Source organism: Mus musculus, chromosome 18 (genome assembly GCF_000001635.26).
Source record: "Mus musculus strain C57BL/6J chromosome 18, GRCm38.p6 C57BL/6J".
Classification (NCBI taxonomy): Eukaryota; Metazoa; Chordata; class Mammalia; order Rodentia; family Muridae; genus Mus; species Mus musculus.
This window is the reverse complement of record NC_000084.6, coordinates 73,501,086-73,521,028: the sequence shown is the minus strand read 5'-3', so window position 1 is coordinate 73,521,028 and position 19,943 is coordinate 73,501,086. Positions and strand designations below refer to the sequence as shown.

Here is a 19,943-nt window from a genome sequence, read left to right as displayed (position 1 = left end):
TAATGGGATGATGGTGATGATGGTGATGGTGATGATGATGGTGGTGATGATTTCTTGATGTATGTTTGTCTCTGATCTCTTAATAGCATTTTCTTTCCCACATACCATATTAACCACATAATTTAATCTTTACCATTTAAGGATGAATGTAATTCCTCTGTGGAACTGGGTGACCAGCCAGTATAGCCCTGGATGGAGGAAGAGAGGCTAACTGTTGCCAGTTTTCCTCCTCAGAATCCTGACAGTTCAGGGGACACAGGTGTGTTGTGGGGCTGACTTCCATCCACCCTCACAATCGATATGTATATATCGATGTAATAGCCACCCAGCTGGGTGTCTGGGGCCAGCCCTAAGAGAGGATAAATTGATGAGATTACAGGGCAGGCTCAGAGAAGCCTGAGAGCTGTAGGTGAGTCTGTACAAGGAAGCTGGAGAACAGCAGAAGACAAGCTTTGTGCCCCTGCAGTGTCTGGTTTCTGAGAAGGTTCTCTGTCCTGGTTGGGGTTTTATTGTTGTGAAGAGACACCGTGACCATAGCAACTCTTACAAAGGGAAAGATTTCGTTGGGCCTGGCTTATCATTTCAGAGATTCAGTTCATTGTCTTCGTGGCAGGAAGCACGGTGGTGTGCAGGTAGTCATGGTGCTGGTGATGAACAGGCAGCAGAAGACTCATTCTGGTCAGACTTGAGCTTCTTAGACCTCAAAGCCCACCCCCACGGTGACACACTTTCTCTAAGAAGGCCACACGTCTTAATAGGACCCTTCCCTATGACCAGGTATTCAAACACTTGAGTCTGTGGGGGCCATTCTTATTCAAACCACCACAGTCTCATATGCTTCTCTATTAAAGCTCACATAACCACCCTTCCTCACCCATCTGATTTTTTTTGGAGTACCCCTTTCCTGAGGTCTCACCCCTAATCCAACAGCCAGTACTGTTTGTAGTTCTCTGAGCTGACACTATAGGTCAAGGGAAAATAAGACAAGCTCCAGGATATGTTATATGGTAAACAGCATTGCTCTTGTATTTTTTAAACCCCTCCCTTCACTCTCCTTCTGGTCCTGGTCTATGCCTTCTCTAACAGACCTTCTCTCCCTGTACCTTGTTAATTGTATCTTTATTTTATTTATGTTTTTATACTTTTTTTATTTTTTATTTTTTGGTTTTTGGTTTTTTTTGAGACAGGGTTTCTCTGTATAGCCCTGGCTGTCCTGGAGCTCACTTTGTAGACCAGGCTGGCCTCGAACTCAGAAATCCACCTGCCTCTGCCTCCTGAGTGCTGGGACTAAAGGCGTGCGCCACCACGCCTGGCGTATCTCTGTTCTTTTAACTGTAGGCATTTCCCTGTGCTCTTCATCTTCTGGTTACCTACCCCCCCCCCCCCGCCCCATTGTTCTGATACTAGAATTTTAGTGCTGCCTCCTCTGGGAAGACGTCCCTCCATCTTAGGTAGTGTGCTGGTTAGTCTTTTGTCAACTTGACACAAGTTGGGTTCATCTGGGCAGAGGGAGCCTCAGTTGAGAAAATGTCTCCATCAGATAGGCTATGGAAGATTTTCTTTATTAATGTTGATGTGTGAGGGCCCAGCCCTTTGTGGGTGGTGTCATCCTGGGGAGGTGCTCCTGGGTGATCTATCACCAAGGTAAGGTGAACAAGTCAGTAAGCAGCACTTCTCCATTGCCTCTTACAAGGGGACTTTCTAGACCCACTCGTGATTAAAATGATGCAGAGACTAATTAATATTTATAAAAACTTAGGCCTTTAGCTTGGGCTACCACCCAGCTAGCTCATCTAACGTCATCTCGTTTTCCTAGTCCACCACTGGCCACGTGGCTTCACCTCTCTTTCATGGCACCACCTCTATGCCTTGTGCATCTTACTGTTTTTGCCTCCCACCCCTTCTGATTCTTCTCTCAGAGACCCTTTCTCAGTCCAGAAGTCTGGCCTTCCCTTTCCTGCCTAGCTGTTGACTGTCAGCTCTTTATTAAGCCAATCAACAGGTGAAGGAGGAGACAGGCAATGAGCCATAAGGATTACAATACCAACATCCAGCTGGTACTCAGCTCTCTGCTGGTACAGCAATCAACAATTGGATATCCAGAGACAACTCTCATGCAGTACACCTCAAGAACCTCTGCTTTACTTTCTGCCTCCAGGTTCCTGTCTTGAGTTTCTGCTCTGAGTTGCCTTCGTGAGGGACTGGGATCCACATGGACAAATGGAGCCCTGTCTGAGCCCAAATGGTTTTTGGTCAGTGTCTTACCACAGCAATAGAAAACCTGCAGAACAGGTAGTATTCTGTAGCCGCCAGTTCTTCTGTATTTGGAAGGGCTTAGCCTTGGCAGTGAAGGTCAGTTTTCAGATCTATGCTTCTTTGCCATTGTTAGACATTGTAAGGGGAGAAAGGAAAACTTCAGTTTTTATGCATTTCAATAGGTCTTTGTCTTAGTTTTTTACTGCTGTGAACAGACACTATGACCAAGGCAACTCTTATAAGGACAATATTTATTTGGGACTGGCTCACAGGTTCAGAGGTTCAGTCCATTATCATCAAGGCAACATGGCAGCATCCAGGCAGGCATGATGCAGGAGAACCTGAGAGCTCTACATCTTCATCTGAAGGCTGCAAGCAGAATACTGGCTTCCAGGCAGCTAAGATGAGGGTTTTATAGCCCACACCCACAGTGACACACCTACTCCAAGAGGGCCACACCTACTTCAACAAGGCCACACCTCCAAATAGTGTCACTCTTTGGGCCAAGCATGTACAAACCATCACAGTCTTGAATACATACATAATTGACCAAAATTAAAGAGAATTTATCAAGCCCAAGAAAATCTCCTAGGTACAGGGTATATATTGCAGGCCCTACCCCAAGACATGCTGGTTTCCTAGGCTCACATAAGAGTTCTTGGATCTTCTTTTGAAAAGTCCCATAGGATTTCAAGGATTATTCATTGCTTAGAACTACGAACACAAGTGAATCTATTCATTTGTCCACTCTGAAATGCAGACATGGGATGTGATTTGCCCATTGTTTCACCGGATGGCACTAGTATTCTGAGAGCTTTACTCTCAGCGTGGTGCCCTTTCTACATTTTAGAGATAAATAGATATTAGTTGGAAAGAAGAGATTTGATGAGATATTAAACAAATTATCAGTAGGAGACAAGCATTGTCAGGTTCAATAACAATAATCATCATTAATGATAATAAAGCCCATTGTGTTTGGGAAGACAGACACCACTAATAATGGCGCAGATGTTTCAGGGGAAGGCAGCCACCCTCAGCTGGTAGCAAAGTGGAGATGACTCAGCTGGGCCTCTCCACTTAAAGGATGTGTCGACAGCGCCTGTTTAAGTAGATATCCTTACAAAGAGTTACTCTTGGTTGATGGAGGAGGGAGGCATGTGGAGGGGTTTGCTCATACTCTAGGATCCTTCCTTTTATACATGATGAAATGGAGCTTCAAGTATGGGTTGCTGCAGCCAGTTAATAAAAAAGCTGGTCTAGCATCAACCTTTTGCGAGGAGGAGAATCATTGTTAAGTACTTGATGAACACTGGTTATTCTTGATGGTCTGATTAGATCTTCCTATATTGTGGCTTAAACTAAGGATGACCTTAGAGACCCCAAACCATTCCCAACAGCACAGTCCAAGTTCTAACCCAGCCCGCCCAATTGTTTTTTAAGTCTTTTCCTACCTTTGACTCCAGAATTATTTTTCTAAAGCTCAGTCCACTGTGTCAGAGCCTTGCTCAGCACTGGCGCCTGTATTGTTTTCTCAGTGCTACACATTGAGTCCTCAACTCTCAGGAAAGCACTGAAGGGGCTCCGTAATGCAACCTGGGCAGTCTGTAGGTCCAGACTCCCAGGCTGTCTTTTTGGTAGTTTTGGTAGGTCCATCTGCTCGGCTCCCAGCCCTCATCTTTAGTAGGTAGAACCCACTGCCAATCAGAGTTTGCAGACAAATACCCTCTCCTTCAGCTCAGTGGCAGGTCTGCCATCAGCTCGTGAACCAACTACGGCTGACAACAAGAAGACTTGGAGGTGAGGATAAAAAAAGATGGCTTTCAAAGAGTTTTCTTCTTCTAAGAGAGAGGGATAGATAGAGGGCCTTCCATGTTCTTTGTTTCTGATGATGTGTGACTAAACAGTACCTGAAGCAGTTGTAGTCATCTTTCTTATACCTCTAAAGGATAAGTCCAAAGAACCATAAAGAAACTGACCCACAGGCCAGACATCACTGAAAGCAGCCAGCTCTGTAGCTTCGAATGTTTATCCTATTGTTATGTAATACACATAGGGGTATTATAAAAAAAATCTCATAACGACCATAACAAAAACTTAAAAGTTCACATTTTCTTAGGTCTTGTGTTCCATGCACCCTGACCAATACAACTCTTCTTTGATTAATCCCAACCTCAAAGGAACCAATGGCTATCTCTCTATCTCCCTGAGCCAGCCCAGGAAGTGGGATTGGCCCTTAAGACTGCTGAGAAGCACCAGCCCTCCTCGTCCTTACTCTTTGCTCTTCATTCCTGCCTTGATGAGCACCTACTCTTCAGCATCTATCACGTATTGGTTCCAGACTCTTCCGGGCAATCTCTTTCCTTCTCATACTCCATGTTTGTTTTCAACCTAGCAATGAAGATTCAACACTCAGGTCTCTCCGCAGCAGGGACTTCGCTTCTCCTAGGATATATTCTGCTTATCCATACAACATCCTCTGCTTGAGTCCCTAACCGGGGACTTTCCCAGTTTTCTCTGGCTTTTCATGGTTGAAAATGGGCATTACCACCCCTATGCTCTATTCTTAGAGGGACAAACTATTTTCCAATCTTTACATTTATGTGCATGTGACCGAAGAGACTTTTCTATTTCCACTTACTAGAATCTTCCCCATCCTTGAGAAATTCTTATGGTTATTAATTAATGAATCCTCACCCATTCCTGCCCTAGAGTCTTTCTTTCTACTGCTTGTACACGTCTACAAATTCTGTATCACTTATAAGTCATACTATCTTGTTTTGGGGTTGTGAACACGTGTCTCCCTGATGCTTTATAAACTCCAGGGATAACAGTTGTGGATGGCCTCATTCCTTTAGAAAGTACACACAGGATCCAGGGCAATCCAGTCAACCACATTGTATTGTTCTTGGGGGTGGCTTCTCAGAGCTTGAAAAAGGAAACAATAAATATAGTGATTGTTTAAAACTGCTTGCGTTTGGGTTTGCACTTGCTTGTAGCCAAAGCATTATAAATACACAAACCAATGAAGAAAATAGATGTGAGCTGGGAAGAGGGATTTCTAGTTTGTTTTATCTTGGGCAGTGAGTGGAGCAAAATGACTAAAAAAGTGGGGGGTGGGGTTGACTAAGAATTGGGGTGTTTTTGTTAAAGCACAAGGCTAAAGGAATGCGGACATGGATGTACCCACCTTATGTAGGAAGGACGGAGGGTAACAGGAGTGTTACTAAGAAGTGAGGATAAACCGATATACTTCATCTACCTCCAATGAACAAATAAATTTATCAATAAATACACCTAGTAAATTCTAGATATTTTAAATCCCCATTTCCTGAGTGCCCCAGATAGGCTGGCCTTGACCAATATTACTGTTTCTTGGTACTTTAACTGACATAATCAAAACCATTGCTTCCTAATATGAAATGTGATTTTTACTTTCCACAGATAAAGAAAATAGCTTCTGTTCTCCATCCAGGCCAGAAGCAACGTTGGAAGCCATCCCAGCACTGCTCGTGCCGCTAAGAATAGCTGGAAGCTCTCCTCTGAAAGCATCTATTTTTAATGTTTTATTTCTCTATTTTTCTTCTCCGTTGACTTTTTCTTTTTCGTTTTTCATCAAATTTGTTTTAATTGACACCTGTCTTCCATCTCCTTATCTAGGTTCTGTTCACTCCTCTCTGGGCTAACGATGATGTAATAACTCACGTGAGTGAGCGGGTGGGTGCAAAGCTGAGGTCCTTGGCAAACAGGAAGGCAGTGAGGTAAAACAGAGGAATCCTTGGCCTTGAGTATAGAAGGCCTGTGTTTTCATCTCTCCCAGGCTGGGTGACCTTGGGCAAATCACAACTTCTTGGCCCTTATCTCTAAGAAGGATTAGGCCAGTTTGATTCCCAGGCATTGATGTTCTATGGCATTTCTGAAATCTAAGTTTTTGCAAGAAGCATACTTTTATTTAAAAATATGGGTCTTTCATGATAACTAATACTGAATGTAGGAGTTATTTATGTAGTCAGCAACTTTGTGGCTATCTGAGCTTTATAAATGAGGTCTGGGATTTGGGACCAGTATTTCCCAGGATGTCATCAATCACACGCTGGAAAGTTCTCCAGAGAGAAGCCAGTGAGAATCTGAGTCAACATAGGCAGTTTATCCACAACCAGATTGAGTTCTCTCTTTCCCAGGTCCCCTGAGGGCTGGCTGCGGTGGTTTGAAGAAGAAAGGTCACCCATATGTTGAAGCAGGTCACATTGGTTCCCCAGCTGGTGGCACTGTTTGGGGGAAGTTACAAAACTTTTAGGACTTGGAGATATATATGCTGGGGGAGATAGGCTCCCGTGCACAGGCTTTGAGAATTCTTAACCTCATTCCACTTCTGGTTTGCTCTTTCTGATTCCTTTGAGGGGTTGAGATGTGATCTCTCAGTTTCTCGCTCTAGTCAGCTACTGCCATGTCTATCTACCATGACAGACTCTTTGTATGGAACCAAAAGCACAAAGAAACTCATTTTTCTTTAAGTTACCTTTGGGCTGTTATATTCTATTTTATTATTTCTCACTACCATCATTTGAAATTGATTTGAGATTACTACAGTGAGGACTAGTTTATAAGACTACATCAATTATAACTTCTATTTCCTCCCTTTTATTAAACAGATTGTTTTCTTATACAGTATAATCTGAAGACAATTTCCCTTCAGTCCACTCCTCCCAGTTCCTCTCCACCCCACCCTTGTCCCCCTGGACCTACTTTCTTTCTGTCTCTCATTAGAAATGAACAGCCTTCTAAGAGGTAACAATACTTACAAAAATAAAATATAATAAGAGAAGACAGAAATCAACACATTGGAGTCAGACAAGCCAAGCTGACAGTAAAATAAAAGAGCCCTAAGAGAAGAATACAAGAATCAAAGACTCACTCGTTAACACTTTCAGGAGCCCCATAAAAACACTAAACTGTATATATGCGGAAGATGCGGAAGACTTGGTGCAGACCCAGGTAGGCCCTGTGATTACTGTGTCAGCCTCTGTGAGTTCATATGAGTTTTGCTCAGCTGATTTATAGAGCCTTGCTCTCCTGGTATCCTCCTCCATCTTCTCTGCTCTGTCTCACTAACTCCTTCTGCCTTCTCTTCTGCAGGGTTCCCTGAGCTCTGAAGTGGGGTAGAATGAAGATCTCTCTCTCTCTCTCTCTCTCTCTCTCTCTCTCTCTCTCTCTCTCTCTCTCTCTCTGTCTCTCTGAGTGTGTGTAATGTCTGGCTGTAGGTTTCTGTGTTTGTTCTCATCTGTTACTGGAGAATGCCTCTCTGGCGATGGCTGAATAAGGCACTGACATGTTTTTTTTTTTTTTGTTGTTGTTGCTTGTTTTTGTTTATTTTTGTTTTTTGACCAGCAATATGTGGCTTTGCCCTAGGTCTTAAGACTCTCTAATCTCTCATTCTTGGGCACCAGTGTCAGGTATATGTTCTGTCTTGTGAATGGACCTTAAGTCAGATCAGACATCGTTTGGTTACTTCTTAAGCTTTTGTTTGGTTTCAGACACTGGACAAGGGATTGAGGTGAATATTTTACAACCTCCAGGTTCTCCCAGCATCCCTCAGTCCCTACCTGGCATACCCTGCCCCCAACCCTGAACTTTCCAACCCAGGGGCTGAGTTGCCCTTCCCCCAGAGGCTTTCCCTATATAATCCAATCATTTTGGTCTCTTCTCTTTCTATTCTATTTCCTTTCTCTCTTTGCCCACACACCCTTTCTCTCTTTCTCTTCCTCCTTCCCTCACTTCTCTTCCCCCATAGTGACTTCCCTGGCTTAAGTCCTTGGGCACAGTGAACTCACCCAAGAGCAGCTTTTCAAACCTGCCTATATATGATCTAATCTGGTTTGAATTGGCTCATTTCACTGGCAAAGAAATAATGTCTCAGCTTTGTGCCACCATTGCCCTAGCATATCTTGCAGGTAGACAGATTGTAGGTCAAGGGTTTTGTGATTTGGTTGGTGTTTAGGTTTCTCTTTCAGTAGCCTTCAGAGTACCTTTCCATGTCATAGACACTAGAACATGGGAGTGAAGGTTCTATGTAGGCACCAACTCAACCTCTCCATGTTCAATGAGTTGTATGTGTGTGTTGTCTTCAACAATGGGGTCTTGCCATCAGCTCGTGGAGATCAACCTATTGTTTTGTTAATAGCCTGGGTTGTTAGGGATTTCCATGGGACCCCTTTGACTAACAATTCAATTGGATGAAAACCCAGTTCTGGTACTGGAAGCTTCAATAGGAGACAAGAGATGGCCTGTTGGAGTTCTCTCTCCCTTAGAATTTGTTAAGACGTCATTATAGACTTCATTAGGATTGCCTTCATATGTTATAGGATGTTTCTATTGCAATAGGTTTTTGTGCCACCCCTCAGATGCCTTTCCACTCTAGGTGTCTCTCCTTTCCTGCCCTCCCTCAATCCTCCTTTCCCTCCTACTTCCCACTGGATATTCCCCATTCGAATTCCTCTCTCAGCCCCTGATCAAGTCCACCCATGAAATCTTGTCCATTTCCCCTTCCTGGGGAGATCTATGCATCCTCCCCCTTCTGTCCTTTCCTCTATGCCTAACTGCTCTGGATCTGTGGGCTGTGGCTTGGTTATCATTTAGTTAATGGCTAATATCCATATATAAGCAAATATATGCCTTTTATCTTTCTGGGTCTTGATTACTACACTCAGAATAATTTTTCCAGTTCTATCCATTTGCCTGAAAATTTTATGTCTTTTTTTCTTTTTTTCCCTTTCCTTCTTCCCTCCCTCCCTCCCTCCCTCCCTTCCTTTTTTCTTTTTCTCCCAAGACAGGATATCTCTGTGTAGCCTTCACTGTCCTGGAACTCTCTGTTGACCAGGCTGGCTTCAAACTCAGAGATCTATTCACCTCTGCTTCCTGAGTGCTGAGACTAATGGTGTGAGCCACCATGCCTGGCTATTTGACTGTTTGATTTTTTTAAAGAACCGAGTAATATGCCATTGTATAAATATACCACATTTTTTAATCCATTCTTTTGTTGAGAGACATGTTGGTTGTTTCCAGTTTTGGATGTTATGACTAGAGCAGCAATGAACATGGTTGAACATGTGTCCCTGTGGTAGGATGAAGTGTCCTTTAGATATATGCTGGATCTTGAGGGAATCAATTCGCATCTTTCTGAGGAACTGCCATACTGATTTCCATAGTGGTTGTGCAAGTTTGCACCCCCACCAGCAATGGAGGAGGTGTTCTGCCTTAGAGCTGGGGATGAGGCCGAGGAGCTGGATCTGGGGGGGACAGAGGGAGAAGAGCTGCAGGCAAGTTACCTGGTTTTCTGGCAGACGTGGCCGGTAGGTTAGCAGGAGGTACTGGCTAGAGTTGGAGGCTGGGAGAAAGCTACTAATTGTCAGGGATGGGGAGAGAGAACAGGAGGGGATGTTCTGTGGAATCCACAGGAGATGTGGGCAGAGGGTAGGGAGACTGTAGCTGGACTCCCCCTGCAGAGTTAGGGACTTGACTCAGGGATTGGACTTGGAGCCAAGGAGGGAGTCTGCGGTGGTATTTTATAATAGCCAAAAAAGTAACTAATACACCGACTAATTTGAATCATTTGAGCTTGTATATCGTCATCCAGAGAATAAGAACCCACTAAAGGAAACAGTTGGAGGCGGACAATAATCAGCTACTCCAAAAGAGGAACTGGCCCGATTCTAGTTGGGGTTCCAAGAGGACTGAAGATAGTTATCTGTCTAAAAATGTGTACTTAATCCGAGCACTGTCATAAAGATAGACATCCAGAGCAATAGACTAGGGAGGCTGGAATTAAATCCTGGCAAATATACCTACATTCCTGTCTTGATTCTGCCTGGTACTGGGAGATTCTTACCTTTATTGATGTGTTTCCTTATCTGTAAAATAGAAAGAGTTAGCCATTTGAGTGGTTCTTAGCAAGACCAATTTTGCCCATTAGACCGTTGGAGATGTTTGAGAGCATGGCTGACTGTCCTAGCTGGGGAAGGTGCTACTGTCATCTAACACAGCCATGCCACCAACATCCTACAGTCATCAGTGGATCCTACGATAATCAGCCTTGAATCTCTCCCTTCTTGCCCCAAACTTCTCACCAAAATGTCAACAGTGCCTTTGAACAGACCCTTTCCCAGCCTGGTATGTCCTTTCTACCTTTTGTCCTACCTTGTTGCCTTCGGTTGGGTTCTCCCGGAAGGATTTTGATAGCTTGGCATTGCATCTGAGAAATGATCCTGGAGGCACCAGTGAATGAGTGGGAGAGCAGAGACAAGCTGGGGAAGGAAACAACAGAGGTGCATTAAATACGGCTTTGTGCCAGTGTGGTCAGTGTGGTCAGGGGAGCTTCTGCAGGACAGCACAGAGTAGGCCTCATAGTCATGGCAACTGCATGGTGGAGAAGTGGATGAATTTGTTCCCTAGTCCCACCTGATCATTGACTGAGGGTTTCTTTTGGGTTTTGACCTTCCTAGTACTCCTGTCCTTCCTAGTGTCCTGTACATGGACTGAGACGATTCACATGGCCAGAGAAAGCATGTGGGAAGAAAGTCACACGTCTCTTTAGTAAGACACGATCGTATCGCTCAAGAGTACTGTGGCAAGGAATCTTGGCAGAATGCTGTCAGTGTTCACTGTATCATAAATCCCTTCTTCTCCAGCTAGTTCTTACTCACTCATAGATTTTTACAACAGTCATTATCATTATTTTTTTTTCAGAAAGCTTCTGAAAACCTTGATGGAGACAGTCATGTGCCCTTGGTATCAGGACTTGCAGCAGCACCGTGGTCCTTTATTTATAGCATCTGCTACGGTTTAATAACATGTATGTATCCATTTATTTGTTTAATGTGCTTGTGAATGTGTGTGTGTATGTGTGCGAGTGCCTGTGTATGTGCATCCAGATTCTTAGTGTCTGTATGTGCACCACATTGAGTGCTGGTGCCCTTAGAAGTCAGAAAAAAGGCCTCAGAGTTCCATGGCACTGGAATTCTGGGGAGTTGTAAGCCAACTGATGTGGATGCTGGGGACCAGTTCTGGGTCTTCTGCAAGAGCAGTGAGCACTCTTTGTTACTGAGCCATCTCTTGAGCTCCTCTTTCAGTCATCTCCATCTCTACCACCAGACTATGACACAAGGCAGGAACTACCTCTGTTTTCATTGTATTCTTTGTCTTTATGACTACCACAACAGCCGCACAGGACTGGTGCAATGTGGGGTAGATGCTCATTAATTTTATTTATTTATTTTTCCCTCATATCAGCACCATTCACAACACATTCAACAGCCCCCAGCATTTGATTATACTCTTGGTCGAATAGTGTCTATTTATCATGAGGAATAGGACATTGGTCTCAATCAAGTCATAAGAAAAATCTTAAAAAGACAAAAAACTCAAACAAATGCTGCTCCATTGCTTTTTCAGCTCTGCCCAAGGCATTAGATACAGAGCTGTTGACTGGTTGCATATCCATGTTAGCAAAGAAACACTTAAAATTGTGTACTTGATCTTACTTTTTAAATGATGTTTTCAAATAAACATTTTTGGAATTTTCGTAATGATAGCTAATGTCTCACCAAGGTATCTCTTTTTTTTTCTGTCTGCCTTCCTGCATGTCTGTCTCTCTTTCTTTCACTCAATGGGATTTCCATGAGGCCTACCTATTTGGAAGATAAAAGTTAAAGGCTCATTACAAAAGTAACCAAAGGTACCCAATGCTAAGCGACTTTATTTCTCACTGATAAACAAATGGTGATTTCAGATGAGGTTGACTAGGATAGCTTGTCATAGAAATAAAAAGAATAGCTTGAAAAGTAGGTTAATCCTTTGGCCATTTTACTATTGCCTAGAACTAACATAGATCTCACTCCTCAAACTCATTTTTAGTATCTTTTATGATATGTGGTTGTTCAACACTTTTGATCTGAGAACTTTCTCAGGAGAGGAAGGGCTGTAATACACAAGTTCTGAGAATTTTTGTGTACAGAAGGTCTCAACTGTGTCCTTCTTGTCATAGGCTTCACGACAATGTTAGTTGCACGTTGGTAAAAGTAGACACACCTGTCATCTCAAGATTTCTAAAACAGGTCAGTTATTAGAGGTGTTTCAAGGTAAGTTAATAGCAGGATGAAAAATCTATTAAATCCAATAGAAACAAATCTCATCAACACAGTACAACAAGACCAGGTTAGGTAAGCACATTGCATCATTACACTGAAGCCATTGGCTTAAGTGACAGTAAATAATGGTAAAGTCATAGGGAGGGTTTTCAATAGCTTCTGGTTTTGGCTTCATACCTTGAATACCAGGGGCAGAGAATAGATTTTCTCAAAGTCTGTCATGAATGTGAGTTGGAGGAGTGACCCTTGTTGTGTACCCTTCTGGTAGCTTATCCTTTATATCAGCAAAAAGTAACATAAGAACTCACTGAATATTTCTCAAAAATAAAACTAGTTACATTACTTAGTAGGCCTGTGGAAGTAGTAGTGATAGGCTTAGCATAGGATCTCAACAAGAACCTCACTATACTACTTCTGCTCTCCATGCTCAGAGTATTGGTGCTTGATCTTACAATGGGTCCTATGGATTGAACTCAGGTCATCAGGTTTGGTTGCAGGTGTCTTATTGGCTAAGACCTCTTTCTGGCTGTAATGCCCATATTTAAACTATTCTACATAAAGCATTTCTGATGATTGAATCTAGGAAAATCATCTTTTTCAGTTATTTGAGTTGAAAATTGAACCAGCTATTGTTTTTTTCTCTCTCTTGGAATATAAATTCTACTTGAAGGATGAACAGTTAGACATAGGCATTCATCAGACATTTTCTTTAAATGAGAAAAGTAGGTTTGTTACTTCAAGGAAATCAATTAACCAATCAACAAAATGAAAAGCAATATACGAAGGGAGGAAAATTGAAAAGACAATTGCAAAATAGATAACTAATAAGAGATTAGCATTTATAATTCATAAATAACTTGAGCAACTCAAGCCCAAGAAAATAGAGTGGAGACCGCATTATGAAAAGATGCTCAACCCAGTGATCACCAGTAAAATAAAATTCAAAACCACTGTGCCTGGCTGTTTCACTTAGGATAGAGTTGACAATGGCAGAGATAGAAAAAAAAAACATTCATATACTTTTAGTGGGGATGCAAGTTGGTGTAGCCAAATGGAAAACAGTCGCAGAGTCCTAAAAAAGATAAGAATTGAGAATTACTATGTAATTCACCAACTCCTTTCTGGATATGCTTATATAACCAAAGGAATAAAATCACTGTCTCATATAGGTATCTCTACTTTCCTGGCTATTGTGACAACACTCACAAAAGAAGTTGTGGAATCAATGCGGTGCCCATTGATAGAATCATTGAGCAAAGGAAGTACTATACAGTCTAAAATGGGAGAATATCCTGCCCTTTGCTACAACTTAGATGAACTCAGAGGAAGTTATGTTAAATGAAACGAACCAGACAAGAAGAAAAGAATTGCATGACCTCACAGAATGTGAAACACAGTCAAAACATACAGAGACAGAACATTAAATGGTGGTGACTTGCATGGGAGTAAGGAATGGGGAAGGATGTAGACCAAAGGATACAAAGTAGCAGATGTGTAGGATGAAGGAGCTCAAAAGATACAAAGTAGCGGATGTGTAGGATGCAGGAGCTTAAAAGGATGATGTACAATATAGGGTGTGTATTTAGAATTTTCCAAAAATGATTACAGTTACTCTTGGCATAGGAAGGATAAAATGAATGTTACCCAGCTTTTCATTATTATAACAAATCCTGAGATAAGTTACTTATACAGAAAAAGGATTTATTTGACTCAGGGTTTGAGAGACTCCAGTATATGACCAGGTGGACCCATTGTTTTAAAGGCCTTTGTTAGGTTGCTTAATGGCAACGGTGGGGAGCACTTGGTAGAACAAATCTGTTCACCACATAGCTGGAAAGAGGAAAGAGAAGAGGAAGAAGAGGCCAGACCCCCATAGTCTCCTTTTGTAACTCTTCCAACAATCTAAAGCACTTTCACTAGGCTCTACTCTCACAAAGTTTCCACCATCCTCAATTACAAGCTGGGGATGTGGGGTGGGGGAGAGGGGAGTCTTTAACATGGATTTTTATGTTTAACTGCACATTCAGAATATATATAGAAAGCTATGTGAGATGATGCATATATTGATTTGTTTCATAGTAACAAGTATTTTAGTACAGACTGTATAAACATGCACAAACACACACACACACACACACACACACACACACACACACACACACTCTCTCTCTCTCTCTCTATAATATCACTGTATGCCCTAAATATACATAGTAAAATTTATTGGTGAAAATGACAGTATTTGGTGGCCAACTATAAAATTTGAATCCCAAGCAATAATTAGAATTTAAAGAAATGCACAGCTACCACAGTCATATTGAGAACTTCAACTTAAAAGCTTTTATGGTTAGAGTGGGAGTGATCTAAGGGGGTGTGTGTTCACATGCATTTGCAATTAAACATGTCAGCATTAAATAATGCAGATTGATTCATGAGCCAGTGTCGTGTATGGACAAAGCACACTCCTATAACATAATGTGTGCATAAAAGATCCCTTTGAAGCTCCTGATATAGATCAATGGATATTGATGTAGCAGCTGTGAAAATTTAGTGAGTTGGATGTCAGATTCAACATCAGCACCGATCTTTAAGAATATGTCCCTTGTCACTCTTTTGCTTTCTGGTTTGCTCAAGTGGGAAAGCCATGTGATGGCAAAATGAGATGGTGCTTTCTGGAAACCAACCATGCTGGTACCTTGATCTTGGGCCTTCAGCCTCCACTAGAATGACTGAATAAGTTGTAATGAGTTGGGAATGCAGCTCAGTGGCTGCACATTTGCCTAGCATGGATGGAACCCTGGGTTTAACTCCTAATACCACACAAAAACATAGAAAAGTTGTCCATGATCTATGAGCCACATTTCCCTAAAAACATGTTTCTTATGAAGTTTTCGTGTATTAGTGGAGAAAAATCTCCACAGTTATTGGGGGATAAAACCTACAAAAACACTCCGTGTGATAGTTACCACCCGTGGTGAACTGGCTTTGTGCTTTTATAGAGAATTGAAATGGTATGTTTTAACACTTGGTTTTGTTTGCACGCATGCGTATGTGTCGGGGTGTGCTTGTGCCATACAGTATGTGTGAGCATCAGTGTATGACTCTTCTGGGTCAGCTTTCTCTTTCCACCACGTGGGTTCTGAGGATTGAACTCAAGTCATCAGGCGTAGAGGCGATTGTCTTTACCCAGTTAGCTTCCTCACTCTCCCATTTTACAGAAAATTTGAACTAAGACCATTCTTAATTATAATTGAAAAACTGCAAACAAAACATTAGAGATCTTTAAAAAAATCAACCAGATTTTGAAAAAAAAATGTAACTTTTACAGAAACTTTTTTTTTTCTGTTTTCAACAAACTCATTGTTGAAGACAGAAAAAAGGCAGGAACAGAAGCCGATGCAACCTTTATTGTTTTGGTGAGCAGATATCTAATTCTGTGCCATCTTTCAACATTTGAAGTTCTTATTGCCTTTGACCCAGCATTTAACTGTCAGAAATGTATCTTATGGATATATCTCTAAAGCATGCTAAATTGTTATTTGCACTGCAAAAACACTAGAAACAACCTAAATGTCCATTAGAGCGGTTGTTGATTGATTTGATATGATACATTAGTGAAATGGAGGGCGAGGCTCTTAAAATTTAGGTTTGAATATGTTATAGATGACCTTAGGAATATTTTGCTTAAAATACAAAAGTAAAACCTGCGTCGGTATAAAAAGCTATTGAGACTCGGTGGCTTCAAGTTATGACACTCATTGTTTTCTCTCACACAGCTGCATGATGTAAGGGCTTGGCAGAGACAGCTTGCGTCTGCCATACCCGAGTCACCTGGCATCACCTCCAGGCTCAAGGTGACCTGACGTCTGGGCTGAACACATCTGAAGGTTTTCCCACCCCATGTCTGGCAGTTGATGTTGCCTTTTGCCTTGGATGCAGCCTCTTTTTATGGCTGTTTGGCTTCCTCACAGCATGGTGGCAGGGTTCCAAGGACACGTATCTTGAGAAGCAGGAAGCAGAAGTTTCTTAAGTCCTGGCCATAGAGTTGGCATTGAGTGATTTCTTACCAAACTCAATTTGGACGTGAGTCAAACAGTCAATGATCCCAGATCAAAAGAAAGGTTACCTTGGCTTTATGTCTTGGTAGAATGAATGTCCAAGAACTTAGGGTGCATGTTTTAAAACCTCCATGATTTCATTCATATACAAATGTAAAAGTACTGGGAACAGCATACAATGAGGGACTGCCTGCAGCAGGCCACGATGGAGACATCTCAGTGGCCTGTGGCAGCTCTTTGTAAAAAACAGTTTTTCCCATTTCTCCTAACCTTAGCCCTGGACAATGGCTGTATAGATTTCATTTGTGCGTGACTGTTTTTCAGCTGGCCTTGGTGTGCATCATTATTTTATTATATCTGATTTCCTTATTTCTTTCTGTTTTGGTGAATTCTGTGAAACTAGATGTCCATTGATGTAATGATTCTTAAACAATTAAAAACTGAGGCATGGAGGCACAGCACAGCACAATCCTAATGGCCCAGGTGTATGCTGTGTGTTCTCATCTTGGAAACAATGCAATAACTGCACAATGGTAGTTCCAGATTAATGTTTGGCTTACAAAGGAAGTTTGAAGAAATTATTAGAAAATGAATTTAGAGCCAACATTGGGACTCCGAGAAAGGAAAAAAAAAACTATTGAAGTTATGAAATAAGTTTTGCACAACATTTGAGAGTGGTTCCTGGATAAGCAAGTATAGAATATGTAAAATCTTATCCTAGTAAAACTAAGTCAAAACACTGGACCCTTAGGAGAGTCATTGTGTGCAATGTGCAGAAGTAGAAAGCTAGCAGAACTACTAAGTTAAGGGTTAACTTGATTCTTTCTGGCTACTGCCTGGCAGCTTTGCCCATGTCATTTATCATTAGAGCTTCACAAGGAAATATAAGTAGCTGACCTCAGAGCTCTGAGCTCTGAAGTATAATAAGTTAAAAGTTAAAGTTTAAATAGTGATAAGTTTGCAATTATTATTATTTTGGCTACAGGCCTGGGAATAGAGAAGCTTGAAACTTTGGGGAACAATTGTAATTCTTGATTCTTAGTGGGATGTGGTTATTCTTTTAAATTTGATTTGGCAATGATTATACAATGTCTTTTTTTTTTTTCTACCTGCTTTTGGAGTATCAATAAAGGACTGGGGCAAGAAAGAGACAAGAGAGAATGAGAGAGCATGTGAGGTAAATGTGAAGTGTGTGTGTGTGTGTGTGTGTGTGAGAGAGAGAGAGAGAGAGAGAGAGAGAGAGAGAGCGTGAGAAGAGCATGTGAAGAGTGAGTGAAGAGAGAATGTGAGGTGTGTATGGAGAGTGTGTGTGAGTGAAAGGAGAGTACATGTGGTGTGTGTGTGAGATGTGTGTGAAGAGTATGTGTGAGAGTGAAAGGGGAACACACAGTGGTGTGGAGGAGTGTAGGAGTTCGAGAAAAGAAAAGCACATAGGAGAAAAGCAGAATACACAGGAGAAGACAGTGTGTGCAGCCTCAAGCTGCAAGTAAGCAAGTGAGTGAGCGAGAGAGAAAGAGAGCAAAGAGTGAGAGAGAAGAGAAAGAAACTTTAAGCCTTGAAACACTGCCTGTTGGCTTATATCCAAACAAGTAGCCTGTGTGTGTTTATTATGTGCCTTCCAGATATCCCTGCTTCCAGTTGAGAACCCCAATCCTGTGTTGAGGCTGGACCCCGACATAAAAGCACACATGCAATGTGTAGATACGTGCAAGATTAGTTTTATCTTTATTATTATTTTTTAAAGAAATAGCATATGTAATTTGTTAACAGGGACTCTATTTGGAGAGAGATGTGGCCGAGTGAGGGAGAAAGATTCTAACTTTTGGTTTTATATGTTTCATTTTTATGTGTAAGTGTAGCAGTTGTGTGTAGTCACTAGGAATGTGTGACAAACCATATTTTCAGATTCTTTTCAATCCACTACATAATGAAGGAAGACTTGGGCCTGGGGTTGGGTCAATCTTCTTGGAATGGAAGATTTGAATGGATGGTTCTTCTAAGTGTCAAGACAAAGTTCAGGATGAGTGAAGTTAAATCCAAATCCATGTGGTAGTAGTAGTCATTTACTACTAGTAGTGTCACTAGTCATCTCATTATCTAGTACATTGTCTGCTGTGACAGTTCACTGAATAAAGGATTATAAAAATCTCCTTGCTAGTCAGCTCTCCCCTGTGGCTCCTTCACTTCCCATCACAGATGTGGTCAAAGGGGACCTTGGTTTCCCTACTTTCTGGCTCCCTTACAGCCATTCTCCTTCTTAGAAGAAGAAGAGGCTCTAACGTGGATGCCATGTGCCCACACCATGTTGTCTAAAGAAACACTATATTGCATAAAGGAACCCATGTGATTCTTTCAATAATCCTGCAACGTAAGCACTAATTTTACTAAGTGTACCCATCTTACTAGAAGAAAACAAGGAACAAGGAGGCAACATGATTTATCTCAGATAAGAGGAAGATAGATTTGAGACCAAAGCAGTCTGACATCAAATTCTGCACTGTCAGCCCCTTTATTACACTGCCTCCAAACTTCCTTGTTCTGTCTACAAGGACTTCTGTTGTTAACCATGGGCATTCCAAGCAAGACCTAGAGACAGAGAAGACTGTGCTATGTCTGAGGGACAACCATGAGGCCCTTATGTCTGAATGGACTCACCAGAGTAGGAGAGAGAAGTAGATGGGAAATTCATTGAGCAGAGCCTGTGGACCTACTGGAGAATTTGGAATTAATTTATGTTGCATGTTGAGTCCTTAGAGGGCTGAAAGAGAAGGATGGCTAGATATGATAAATATATTTAAAATTCTTGTAGCATTTGAGTGAAGGATGGGGACATAAGAGACTAAGGGGCCAATCAAAGGTCCCTGTAGAAGTCCTGTGAGCTCTGCCATGCCTCAGTGGAATGTGCTGGACCCTCTTTCTTGTCCTTGGTCCCTTTGACATTTCTCCTGCTGTGTACCAATTTTTCTTACACGTTACCTCTTTTGTCCCAAATTCAGTCTCATCTCAATTTTTTTTCCCTCCTACTGTGGTATAGTAACTTAAAATGTCTATGTCTCCGGCACAGATCCCTTAAAACAATTGGAACTTCCCGAGTGATAAGTGTTTTCTTTTTAAATTTAAGGAGTTGCTGTCCATCGATCCTTGGTTTATGCTAATGAAGTAAATTAGGGTAGCGCCCCAGATAACCCCAGGATGGGGCTCGTCACTAAGGAGACCAAATAATTTTTTTTTTCCATTTTTTATTAGGTATTTAGCTCATTTACATTTCCAATGCTATACCAAAAGTCCCCCTTACCCACCCACCCCCACTCCCCTACCCACCCACTCCCCCCCTTTGGCCCTGGCGTTCCCCTGTACCGGGGCACACAAAGTCTGCGTGTCCAATGGGCCTCTCTTTCCAGTGATGGCCGACTAGGCCATCTTTTGATACATATGCAGCTAGAGTCAAGAGCTCCGGGGTACTGGTTAGTTCATAATGTTGTTCCACCTATAG

The 19,943-nt window shown here is 41.9% G+C and overlaps 1 long non-coding RNA gene across 1 annotated transcript; it reads left to right on the top strand.

Moving 5' to 3' along the window:
• Positions 1 to 7,140: 7,140 nt before the first annotated feature.
• On the top strand, positions 7,141 to 16,248 carry Gm32022. Its single transcript, XR_386331.2, has 3 exons — positions 7,141 to 7,248; positions 10,996 to 11,101; positions 16,169 to 16,248. It is a non-coding gene; the product is annotated as a predicted gene, 32022 (long non-coding RNA).
• Positions 16,249 to 19,943: the final 3,695 nt, after the last annotated feature.